Source organism: Triticum dicoccoides, chromosome 1B (assembly GCF_002162155.2).
Source record: "Triticum dicoccoides isolate Atlit2015 ecotype Zavitan chromosome 1B, WEW_v2.0, whole genome shotgun sequence".
Classification (NCBI taxonomy): domain Eukaryota; kingdom Viridiplantae; phylum Streptophyta; class Magnoliopsida; order Poales; family Poaceae; genus Triticum; species Triticum dicoccoides.
This window is the reverse complement of record NC_041381.1, coordinates 44,682,577-44,695,150: the sequence shown is the minus strand read 5'-3', so window position 1 is coordinate 44,695,150 and position 12,574 is coordinate 44,682,577. Positions and strand designations below refer to the sequence as shown.

The following is a 12,574-nucleotide window of genomic DNA, read 5'->3' as shown; positions in this document are numbered from 1 at the left end:
GCAGTGCTTGTGGCGAGGAGGAGTCGTCGTGCCTCATATACTGGTGAAACCGGATGCACGATGTTTTTACGACAAACGTGATGTACGACCAACACGCTATACGACCAATGTGTCGTAGGAGCAACACACACTTTGACCTATGTCCCTCTTTAAGATGTTTATGAAAATTGAATTAGACGACGGCGAGCAAGAGTCATGGGTCCTAGGCGCCGTGTACCAGCGAAGCCGGATGCACAAGGCACTAGTGGAGAAATGGCTAGCCACAGTTTTTGTTGGTGGCGTGCCATTTCCAACCAACTACATCACTATTTTTTTGAATAGTGATGGCGTTGGCATTTTAGCTACACTAGAGTTAGTGCTGGCATTGCTTTTTTCTAAAGCAGAACAAATGTCTCGGCACATCTGCACTGACAAGGCAAAAACTAATGTTGGCACTGTATTTCTGTCGACGTTGTAGATAATGTTTTAGTGCTTGCGTAGCAATTTATAATACGCCACAAATTTGAGTCTTTCTATAGTTTTGATTTTTTTTATTTATTATCTTGAATCTTTATAATTTCGAGTCTTTTTATAATTTTGAATCTTTTATAATTTTGAGATTTTTATTATTTTGAGTCATTTTATTTTATATTTTTTGAATCTTTTATATATTTTTAACTTCTAATTATATTCCTGACAATGGCCTATTGGGCCTAGCCCTACATTTCCGACGCAGCTGGGTCAAAACCTGGGGGGCACAATCCCCCCCCCCCTCTCTCTCTCTCCCTCTCTCTCTCTCTCTCTCTGGAACCAGCTACGTGTTTGCCGCCGCCTAGATCCATGCTCCTAGCCCCCTGTGCCTCGCCTCCGACTAGATCCGGGTTACTCCTCCTCGGCTGGCTTTGTGCCATCCTCCTCGCCCCCTGCCGCAACAGCATGTCGAGTAGTAGCGACCACGGTGGTGGCCTGGTCCTCCACCTCCCGCCCGCCCGCATGGTCTTCCGTGAGAGGCGAGCTAAGCTCTGACCTATGCTTGTGCTTTATGTTTGCCGGTTAGGAGCATGTTAGTCACGAGTCGATAATGGATGTGCCACTGTCTAAGACATTAGACCGTGGGTTGTTTGCCAGCTCAGTTGTGGGCCTAAGCCAAGACCCACGACTACAATACCCGAGAGCATATATATTGGCTGGTTTGCAAGTGCAGATAGTACACTAAGTTCCTCCTCGCGCAACCCTACTAGTCATCGACTATTACACTCATTGTGTTCCTTCCGAAGATCCCAACCTGTCAACCATGTGCATGCATGGCCGTTTGGAAGATTATGCCTCTGGAACCCAATCATTCGCGATCCTGCATCGAGAGAAGGGCGATAAAGTTTTTGTGACATGTCTCAACGCGACTACTGCCGGTTCGTCTTCAACTCCGTCCTCTCCTTCCACTACTCCCTCGACACCGATGCCATAGCTTCTGATAACACCCCTACTCTCTCTCTCTCTCTCTCTCTCTCTCTCTCTCTCTCTCTCTCTCTCTCTCTCTCTCTCTCTCTCCTTCTCGCCGCCACCTCCGTCGATCGACTCCCTTCTGTCGATGATTCCGTCCATTTCCGGTGCTGAAGTATTCTTCTAGGCCTCCCCCTCTCGTTGCCATACATCTACACCACCCCTCTCGCTGCATTGTCAACCATTTTCTGCTTATTATTTATTTCATCCAAAATGTTAAGGTTTCAGCGATGAAGGCAGGTTACGGCGACGAAGACATGGGCGGTCAACAACGCACAACGTTCCAATCTTCAGTGAGCATCCCATTTGTTTTCTTCACTCTCGATTAGTTAGGGTTCAGTGGCGGAGCATGAGATGAAATCATGGGGTGGGCATGGGCTGAAAATATGTAAATTTTACTCTGTTTGGGGAATAAGCTAGCTCTTACATCTACCTATTATACTGAACACTGATTATGAAGTTTCAGAGTATGTAATCTTCTAAGTTCTCTGTATGAACTGTGGTGAATGGTTATTGTTTACTTTTACTTTTTTAGAAATAATTTGGTTGATTCGTAGTAATGCCACATCATGAGTTATGCATAATAACTTATTCGATATGATTTTACATGATGGAATAATTCCTTAGTGCCGAGGTTATCTCTGGCAAATGTATCGTGCACGTGTGTGCTTCCTTCCTTGTTGTCATATATAGTTCAATTGTCAAATGCCGTATTGTACGCAACTATTGTCATGCATAGTTCAATTGTCATTTGTTGTCATAGTTCAATGGTCGTAGAGCCAAACACCTCAATGTATTGTAGTATTCCTGACATACTTTAAAAATACTTTGCAACCCAACCCAACATTATTTATTTTTCTAACAAATTAAAGTGCATCAGGTCAAGGCCAATTATAGAGGCAACCGCAATCTCTTTGAGGCTCATCTATATATCATTAATAGCCTGCAAGAGGTGAATGCCTCGCTGAAGGCGAAGACGAGTCGACTTCTGAACAAGAAGGCTAATCTCTTCTTTGAGACTAATAGGGTGAGGGACGAGAGAGAGCAACTGATCGAGGAGAGGGATAAGTTGAACAAGGAGGGAAAACTCATCAGGACCGAGAGGAATGACCTCAAGATGGAGATAAATCATTTGAAAAAAGATGGACAGAACAACAAACACGAGATTCGTTAGTTGAAGTTAATCCTTCATCAAGAGTGGACTATTTAGTTTGTGAAGTTGAATTATGGAGTTCTCTAACTAGCTAGTATCTTTTATGAAGTTGAATTATTTAGTTTGTGATGTAGAATATATTTCTTATTAGTGAAAGATCAGTTTGCTGGTGTTGGCCAATAAGGTAAGACAGTGGTAAGGTACTTAGCGCTGGTGTTGGCCACGTGGCAATCATCAACATGTGAAATACTGCTGAAGTGGGCTCCAATGGCACCACTAACTTTTAACAGTGGTGCCATATTGCTGGCGTCGGGTGTCGACGCCAGCAAGACCGTTTTTTCCACATCATAGCTAGGCTTTTCTACACTAGTGAGGTTATTATGACAAACACGTTGTACGGCCAACAGACACTTCGAATTATGCCCCGCTTCAAGATGTTTATGAAAATTCAACGAGCAGGAGGCGAACAGGAGTTGTGCGCCGTAGGCACCGTAATATTACTTGAAACCTCATTTTTCATAGTGGAAAGTTGACATTTGTTAGTATTGGAAGCCCCTACATATATTAACCCCATAAAACTCAATTTTTTGGAAATAAAATGGGGAAAAGAAAATGGAAAAAGGAAAAAAATCGAACATACAAACTAACTTTGTTTCTGTATTAAAAAGTATTCAATATTTTGAAAAAAAGTTCATGTATTAAAAAATATTAATGAAATTGAACGAAATTATCGCCAGTTCAAATATTGTTTGTTAGTTTTAAAAAATGTTCTCAAAATTAAAACAATGTTCGTGAATAACAAAGTAGTTCATCGATTCATAAGCTGTTCATGATTTTAAAAAATGTTGACGAATTTGAAAATATGTTCACTAACTTAGAAATTGTTCATGATTTCAAAAATAATTCAAAAGTTTTAATAACCGCCATAGGGGCACCCGTATCATGTGAAAAATATATATAAAAGGACATGTAGGCATTTGGAAATTGGAAAAATTATTCAGGAATATCCAGATGGATCCCCCGCAGCTCCCACGGTCGCCCCACAGCCCTCCCCATCCTGACCCTGCCGCTGTGCCTGACCAGCTAGCTGAGCCTCCCTTTGATGACTATGTTGTGACCCTGTTCGTGCTGGCCCGCCCACCCTGCCGAAGTGGCAGATACGCCCCACGTCTCCGCCGCTGCAGCTGTTCTCCGACTCTTCTCGTTGTACTCACCCAAAACGGCCAATGCTCTTATCGTCGGCTCCGCTGGGAACAGAGCCGGTCCAAAGCGTTTTTGGGCCCGGGGCAATGTAAAATAATTGTTTTTCATACTAAACTTTTATACTTATTGTAAACTAAGTGTATCATATAACAGTTATAATTAATATATATTTTTATTTCTTAGCCACATAAAATGTTCCCAAATAATAGTTGTATTATTCATTTGTATGCAGTTGTAATGTATATCATTAAAAAAATTAATTCTACAAAATAAAGATTTTATGATGTACCAGTTTTTTCTTTATTGTTAAAACAATCTTTCAGATTTATTTTTCTAATATTGCATAAACGACGTAGTGTATACACATTTGCATATCTATGCGTGTGTTCATATATCTCTTGATATTATTGGATATTATGCTAGAGATTTTTAAATTATATACACTCTAACAAATATTTTAATAGTGGTTTCTAGTGTATATTAGGCAGACATATTCATGTAAACTTCTAAAGGAATAGAAAATGCGGCTTCCAAGTTTGGTTTAGTAATAGAATCGAAGAAACAAAAATGTTGTTGATTGTAATTTTACGTATGATTCCATTACCTAACATGCTCGTTCAGATTCACATGGTTTGGATTGGTACAAATGAGATGCCTACACACTTATCAAATTATAAGTTGGGTCTTGGTTTAAACATAGAAATATACATATCAGAATTTTTATTAAGATACTAAGACATGCATTGTAAAGACACACTAATGTATTTGAGCTCAACTTCGCCAGTCGGATTGGTTTGCCTATGTGTGGTATAACTTATTAGTATATGGTGTGAACTTACGCTTCTGCAAATTGAGACTCTATTTTCTCCATTTAATAATCTTTCAAATGTAATGTATACTTCCGTAGTTCTTACTAATATAAGTTTTAGTTGGGGCCCTCCCCTCTTGGGGCCCGGGGTGGTCGCCACTTTTGCCCGGCCTATGGGCCGGCCCTGGTGATATTGACTGACTGCTTGCCTATGTCAGGGTGATGCCCCTGTCGATACGCTTGGCATGTTTGCCCATCTCTGTCGTACGTGGTGGCCTACTATCGCATGGGTTAAATGAGGATTGGTTTTCTACATGTCTTGTAGGTACTTTAGTGGTTGAATTTCCCTATGTTTTCCATTGCAAGTGAAGCTATGGTGGCACAACGAAGACGAGTTTGGCTAAAGCTTCGGAAAGAATATTGAGGTGTATGGCATTGGTTGTAATCTCCCACTTTTTTAGGGTGACTTTGTCTGTGGTTTCAATTACCCATTATCTGGTTGTATCTTATGTTCACTTGATATCTATTATATATAAAAAGTGCTTTACGGGATAACCAAATAAAAGATAAATAGGCAAGAAAATTCCACAATGATTAGAAATATCTGGCCTTTAATTATGTAAATCAGAAAATCACAGCCGTTGGATTCACTTTAAAGGTAATCATCTCTAAATTACCCACCAATGCCATTACGTAGAAAATGTCTTGACACGTCTCCAGGATTCATCTATGCCATCGTAAAAACAAACAGAAAAAAAAGGTCCATGCCATAGATTGGTAATTCCATTACTTGAGTCCATTAATGAAACAAGACAAAAGTATAGGACAACAGACTCCTGCCGATGCCCTACATTAAATTTTCCACTACCCAATCCAATTGTATAGGTAGAAAGAGATTGTACATCACAAAAGTCTGTTGGCATCTTCGGTCAGAGAAAACAAAAAGAAAATACGGACGACCTAGCTTGTGTGCACGCCGCCGCCGCGGAGTTTGCCTCGCTGCCGTCGGCTGATCATCTGAGCTTTCCCACATGTGTATGCTCCTCAGTGACCATGGTTTTGCTGCCCTGTCTCCGCTGAGTTAACCGGCCAACCCTCGGCTGATCATCCGAACCTCAACCATGAATCCACAATTTTCGTCACGACCTACTAGAACTGACTAGGAAAAATTTGTGCCTCACCATTGCATATCCTACAGCCTCTTAATTGGTTGTTAATCTCAATGAATGACCAGCGAGCTCTTAGTCTTGATTAGTTTTACCTGTACGTACTACCTTGCTCCTTCAAATTGTTAGCCCCATCGAGATTAATGGCTTGGTCTCAGCGGAACTGGCTTGAAGGCCTTGAATTAATTAGCTAGCAGCTAGCTTCATCTGTTTTATTAATCTTGAGATTAAAATCTGGGCGTGGGTTCGGGCCGGTTGTGAATCAATTACATAGAGGCTAGCTGGCAACATACTACATACTCACGGCTAGCTTCATCTGTTACGTGCACGTCTGGCCGGAAGACCAAAGTAATGGCCAGAAGGCAGCTAGGTACGTATGTAGTCGCAACGGTAAGATTTCGAGAGTGCCAAGTTTTATATGGGCCTGGATTTCCGGCCGGCCGTGAATCAATTAGATAACGTAGCCAGCTTTTGAGGAACTAGATGATACCCTGCGCGTTGCTGCGGGACTTTCTATCTTCTATGAGCTGATTTGGAGAAAATATTGTGCCTAATGAATGAATAGAAAATACTACATCAGCTAAAGATCCATTGGGTTATTGATATTTTACATTCGAAATGTTGAACAATACTACATGTGGTATGAACATAAAGAGATTTAACACTAAAGTGTAGCTGTTACAATCCTCAGTTGTTAAATTGGCTGGTATGAGCACCGAAATAATTCTAGTATACTTGATTGGGTTAAAATGAGTTCATAAGAGGCATTTGTTCACCTGTACGCAAATGCACAAATTTATGTAGCCAAGTCTTGTAACACAGGAAAAAATAAAATGTTTTTTTTTCGAAAAGGGGGTTCTCCCCGGCCTCTGCATCAGAGTGATACATACGGCCATCTTATTAACCAAATAAAAAGGTTCCAAACAAGGTGCCAACATCTCCAACAGTAAAAAAACTGAAAAGAAAGGTCACACAGAGCCAAAAAGGGCTAGAAATACAAACTAGCCACACAAAGACGCCACAACCGGCCGGCTAAAGATAGATAGATAAACTAATTGCCTATCCTATTACATGACCGCCATCCAAACCGGTTGAAGATATCCCGAGCTACCAGCTTCCAGCGGATGGATCCAGTAACCAAGTGCTCCCTGGCGTCCATCGGAGTGAGTAGCGACCACGAACGGATCAATGCCGTGGCTCAGAAAATAACCTGCAAAAAGTGAATATGTGATGTTCTGTTAAAAATCAAATCATTTCTGCAATTCCAAATAGTCCACAACAAAGCGCAATCTCCAACACGAATATGTCTCGCTAAGTCAGGCTCAATCCCATTAAGTCATGTCCCAAATAACGTGTTGACAGAATTCTGTGGAGTAATATTAAAAGCAATGTGGACCGTCCGCCAAAGGACCTTGGCCAACGGGCAATCAAGAAAGAGGTGTTTGATCGACTCATCCCGATCACAGAAACTACACCTAGTAGGTCCTGTCCAATTACGCTTTATCAAGTTGTCCTTGGTTAAAATAACTTGTTTATGATCAAACCACATAAACACTTTTATTTTCAATGGAACTTTGATAGCCCAAACATGCTTGGAGGTAGGAATGGAGTTCGAATTAAGAACATCAATATACATTGATTTAACTATGAAAACTCCAGACCTAGTCAGTTTCCAGCGTAATTCATCAGGTTGTTGAGAAAGTTGAACCTCCATCAGTCTTCTAACTAGACGGAGCCATTCTTTCCAACGATTGCCCGCTAGCGACCGTCTGAACTGAATATTAAGGGGGATAGATTGAAATACCATTGCAACGAACACCTCACGTCGTTGAACAATACGATATAAAGACGGATATTGAATGGCCAAGGGTGTGTCGCCGAGCCAAGTATCCTCCCAGAACCGTGTACTGGCGTCATTGCCAATGACAAACTTTGTCCTATTAAACAAGGATTGTTTGACTTTCATCAGTCCTTTCCACAAAGGCGAGTCAGTCGGCCTGACTGTGACCTGGGACAAGGATTTTGTCTGTAGGTACTTGCTGCGAAGGATTTGCGCCCACATGGCATCAGTCTCAGATGACAACTTCCACAGCCACTTACTGAGAAGGCATCTGTTCTTTACTTTGAGATTCTCAATACCAAGACCCCCTTGGTCTTTCGGTGTGCAAATGATATCCCATTTAGCAAGCCGGTATTTTCTTTTTAGTTCATCACCCTGCCAAAAGAAACGCGATCAATAGAAGTCCAGTCTTTTCCTGACACCAACTGGGACTTCAAAGAATGATAGGAGAAACATAGGCATACTCGTCAGCACCGAATTAATCAGAATTAATCGGCCTCCGTATGACATGAGCTTGGCCTTCCAGCAACTTAGTTTCTTCTCAAATTGGTCTTCGATGCACTTTCATTCTCTGTTTGTCAGCTTACGATGGTGGATTGGGATACCTAGGTAAGAGAAAGGTAAATCCCCTAACTCGCACCCAAACAATTGCCTATAAGCCTCCTGTTCGTCTTTGGCTCTACCAAAGCAGAACAACTCGCTCTTATGAAAGTTAATCTTTAACCCGGTCAATTGTTCGAAAAGGCATAACACCAGCTTCATATTTCTCGCCTTGCCCAAGTCATGCTCCATAAAGATGATTGTATCATCAGCGTACTGAAGAATGGATAAATCTCCATCAACAAGATGAGGTACCAAGCCACCTACTTGACCATTCTCCTTAGCCCTTCCTATCAAAATCGCTAACATATCAACCACAATGTTAAACGTTATAGGGGACATTGGATCTCCTTGTCTTAGGCCTTTATGTGTCTGGAAGTAATGAGTAATATCGTCATTCACTTTAATTCCCACACTCCCTTTTTGCGTAAATGATTCAACCTGGCGACGCCAGGCTTCATCAAAACCTTTCATACGCAATGCCTGTTGGAGGAATGGCCATTTGACCTTACCGTACGCTTTCTCGAAATCCACCTTAAAAATTACTCCATCTAATTTTTTGGAATAGATTTCATGGAGCGTTTCACGAAGGACAACCACCCCTTCAAGGATGTTTCTGTCCGGCTTGAAAGTAGTTTGGGACTGTTCCACCACAGAATGCGCAATCTGTGTGAGCCTATTAGTCCCGACCTTGGTAAAGATTTTGAAACTAACATTGAGAAGGCATATCGGCCTGAACTACTCAATTCTCACAGCATCCGTTTTCTTAGGAAGTAGCGTGATAGTTCCAAAATTCAAGTGATATAAGTGAAGCTGTCCAGCGAACATATCATGAAACAAAGGTAGCAAATCCCCCTTAATAATGTGCCAGCAGTTTTTATAGAACTCGACCGGGAATCCATCCGGTCCAGGAGCCTTATTATTTTTCATCTATGCAATAGCATCAAACACTTCCTTCTCTGAGAACAGGGCAACCAGAATATCATTATCAGCAGCCGATAGTTGCGGCACATCCTCAGTCCTGGACTCATCGAGGGACACACAATTATCCTCCGAAGGTCCAAATAACTGCCTATAATACTCGGTTATATAGTTTTTTAGGTTGTCCTATCCTACAATAGTGCCCTCATCTTGTTCAAGTTGGAAGATTATCTTCTTTCTGTGCTTACCATTAGCAATCAAGTGAAAGAATTGAGTATTCGCGTCCCCCTGGACCACTTTGTGGACCTTAGCCCGCAAAGCCCACTTCAATTCTTCCTCGCGAAGAAGTTCTTTCAACCTCTTCTCTGCCTCATTTTTAACCTGAAGTTCAGCTGGCAGCAAAATCGTGGATTCAGCCTTTAAGTCTAGGGTCTGTATAAGAGAAAGGAGCCTATCCTTTTTAATATTATACACCCCACTAAGGTGCTTAGCCCAACCCCGTAAGAAACTTCTCAAATTCCTAATCTTATTCTGCCAACGCTCGACCGTAGTCCTACCTCCTGCACCCTTAGCCCATTCCCTGGCAATCAGGTCCAAGAACCCTTCGCGTTCGAACCAGGCCATCTCGAGTGAAAAGGTGTTCTTGTTTCCCAAGTGGTTCGGCTCCCCTAAGTCCACGAACAAGGGCGTGTGATCGGATACGCCCCGCGAGAGAGCTTGAACCATAACAAGAGGGAACTTCTATTCCCACTCCACGCTCGCGAGAACTCGATCAAGCTTTTCGTAAGTCGGATTTGGAAGAGCATTAGCCCAGGTAAACTTTCTACCAGAAAGCTCTATCTCCCTCAGATCCAAGCTTTCAATAATGGTATTAAACATAAATGACCACCTGCCGTCAAAGTTATCATTATTCTTCTCCTCCCTCCTCCTAATGATATTGAAATCACCCCCAACTAAAATTTGAAGCTGCTCAAACCCACAGATTTGAACAAGGTCCGCCAGAAACTCCGGTTTAAGCTTGGGTTGTGCGGCACCATAAACCGCCACCAACGCCCAGTTGAACCCATCAACTTTAGACCTGACTCGAAACTTAACCGCGAAGTCTCCCATCACTACACTTCAGACCTCAAGCGAATCGCATCTCACACCCAGCAAGATACCACCCGATCTTCCCGCGGAGGGAGGCATTGCCAGTAGAAATCAACACCACCCACAAGAGAGGAAAGAAACTGGGGCGCAAAGTTATCTCTACCAGTTTCCGAAAGAGCAATAAAATCTAGACGATGCTCCAAAGATGCCTCAGCAAGAAACCTTCTTTTAGCCAAGTCTTTCAGACCTCTGCTATTCCAAAAGATTCCTTTCATATTTCATCATGAAATTTTTTAGTAGTCTGAATCCTAGCACTCCTACGAACTGCAGAGTCGGGATAAATCTTCCGTTTCCACTTGCGCTTTTGTTTACTAGGTTCTGTCACCCGGTCCTCATAATCGGGCTCAGCGGTACTAACACCTGCATTATCTAGGGGCACATCATCGTCCTCAGACTCATGATGGGAGGGTGCTAGATCCGCACACAGGTTATCGAGCACTCTAACCCCTAACGCATCGATCTCATCATCATTCATGGGTTTTACCGCTGCGAGATTACGAATAGTCTCTAATGCACGCTCCGCCTCCAAATCTAACATATCTTTCACCGATTTGGAAATCTCACTATCAGTAGCCCCTAGTGAAACTCCTAATTGATTTGCATTATATATAATTTCCTCATTAGAAAAATGCAGTAAAGAATTAGATATGTTGACGGACATACCAGTAGAGATCTCAGCATCATGAAGCTTGGCCGCCCTCATAGCGCACCTCTGCTGCATGTCATCAACCTCCGGAAGCTCCAGAATGCGAGCACTCATCTGTCTCCCCGTCGAGACTTGGTCAGGGATCCCGCCAAAAGCAACGACCTCCTCCCTAGTAAATCCCCACACGGAATCCCTCAAAGGATCAACCGAGGTTACCGGAGGAGGCGGCTGAGGGCTCCCATGCCCCTCGGACGAGTGCCCCACGCCGAGGCCCAGGGCCATGGGCACGATGGTAGAGAGGATGACAGGGGCCGCCTGCCCTAGCCCTCCTCCCGCCCCACCCCTCGGCGCTGAGACGGGCGCCGTCGTCGATGGAGACACGGTCCTCCTGACCACCGAAGAGGAAGGAGGAGCCATGGCCGCCTGGCCCAGGCCTCCCCCTCCCAGCGCCACTGGAGGCGCAGGCGCCGTCTCCACGACCGGAGGAGAAAGAGCCAAGGCCTCCTGCCTCGGGCTACCTCTCCCAGCACCAGCCACCGTCATTGATACCGGCGTTGTCGGCATCGGGATAGGGAGGAGAGAAGTCGAGGCCCTCTGCCCCGAACCCCCTCCCCCAAGCTCCACCTCGGACACAGTCGTCATCTCCGGAGCCTCGACCATAGGTGAAGCAAGGGAAATAGGAGCAACCACTGGCTCTACCTCCCCAACTCCATCGAAAGCCCTCGCCGACGAAGCCATCACCAGGCGTCCAGCCAAGGATCCGCCAGCACCCTCGAACTCCAACAAAGGGAGCATATGTTCAAACACATCATCAGAATCCGCCCGGTCACTCCAAAGTCTGGGAGGGGCCGAGGCTGGCTCAAAGGACCCAAGATGCAACAAAGTCATGGGCACAGCTAGTGAGGGCGTCGGCTCAACCCCGGTCCCATCCCCGGTCAATTGAGCATCAGGGCGAGCACCGTTAGACCTCTCTCGAGTCAAGTCATCAGTCGGCGCCCCCTTGGCACCAGCCCCGTCGTCACCCTCGTGCATATCAACATCATTCCCATTAATCGCCAAGCCCAGCGCCGGTGGCCCCATGGCCTGCGCCCCCGGGCGGCGGCGGCACTACTACCCCAGACCGGTCTCTGGCAGTAGCCGTCTGGGGTTTCTTCGCCGGCGGCCCTCCCGTCCCTCGGCCCGCCATGGCACCAAGGGGAGGAATCCGTCGAGCACGGCCAGGGCCGCAAGGAGGAAGCACTGGCGTCCCATTCCGGTGAACCCTAGGACGATTCACGAACACGCTCGCACCGGAACTCTCGATCTCCTCCGTGCATGCAGGGATCGCGTCGATACTAGTGGGGTTCGGTATAGCCTGGGCCTCATACCCAGCTATCGCCGACCCAACTAGTCGCGCGTGAGTAACCGAAGAAACCCATATGATTGTACCAATAAAGAACACCTAAAACTTAGATATCATATCATCAAGCAAGATCTGAGCTAAAGCTGAGATATATGTTATATACATCCAAACTTATCAAGCAATATTGTAAGCACATATTTATTATAGCATGAGAATGAGAACAATTTCGAAGTCTTGTTGCTGAAGGTTGTGCCTTGTATACAGAAT

The 12,574-nt window shown here is 44.3% G+C and overlaps 1 pseudogene; it reads right to left on the bottom strand.

Moving 5' to 3' along the window:
• Positions 1-6,852: 6,852 nt before the first annotated feature.
• Positions 6,853-12,045, bottom strand: LOC119350089 (annotated as a pseudogene).
• Positions 12,046-12,574: the final 529 nt, after the last annotated feature.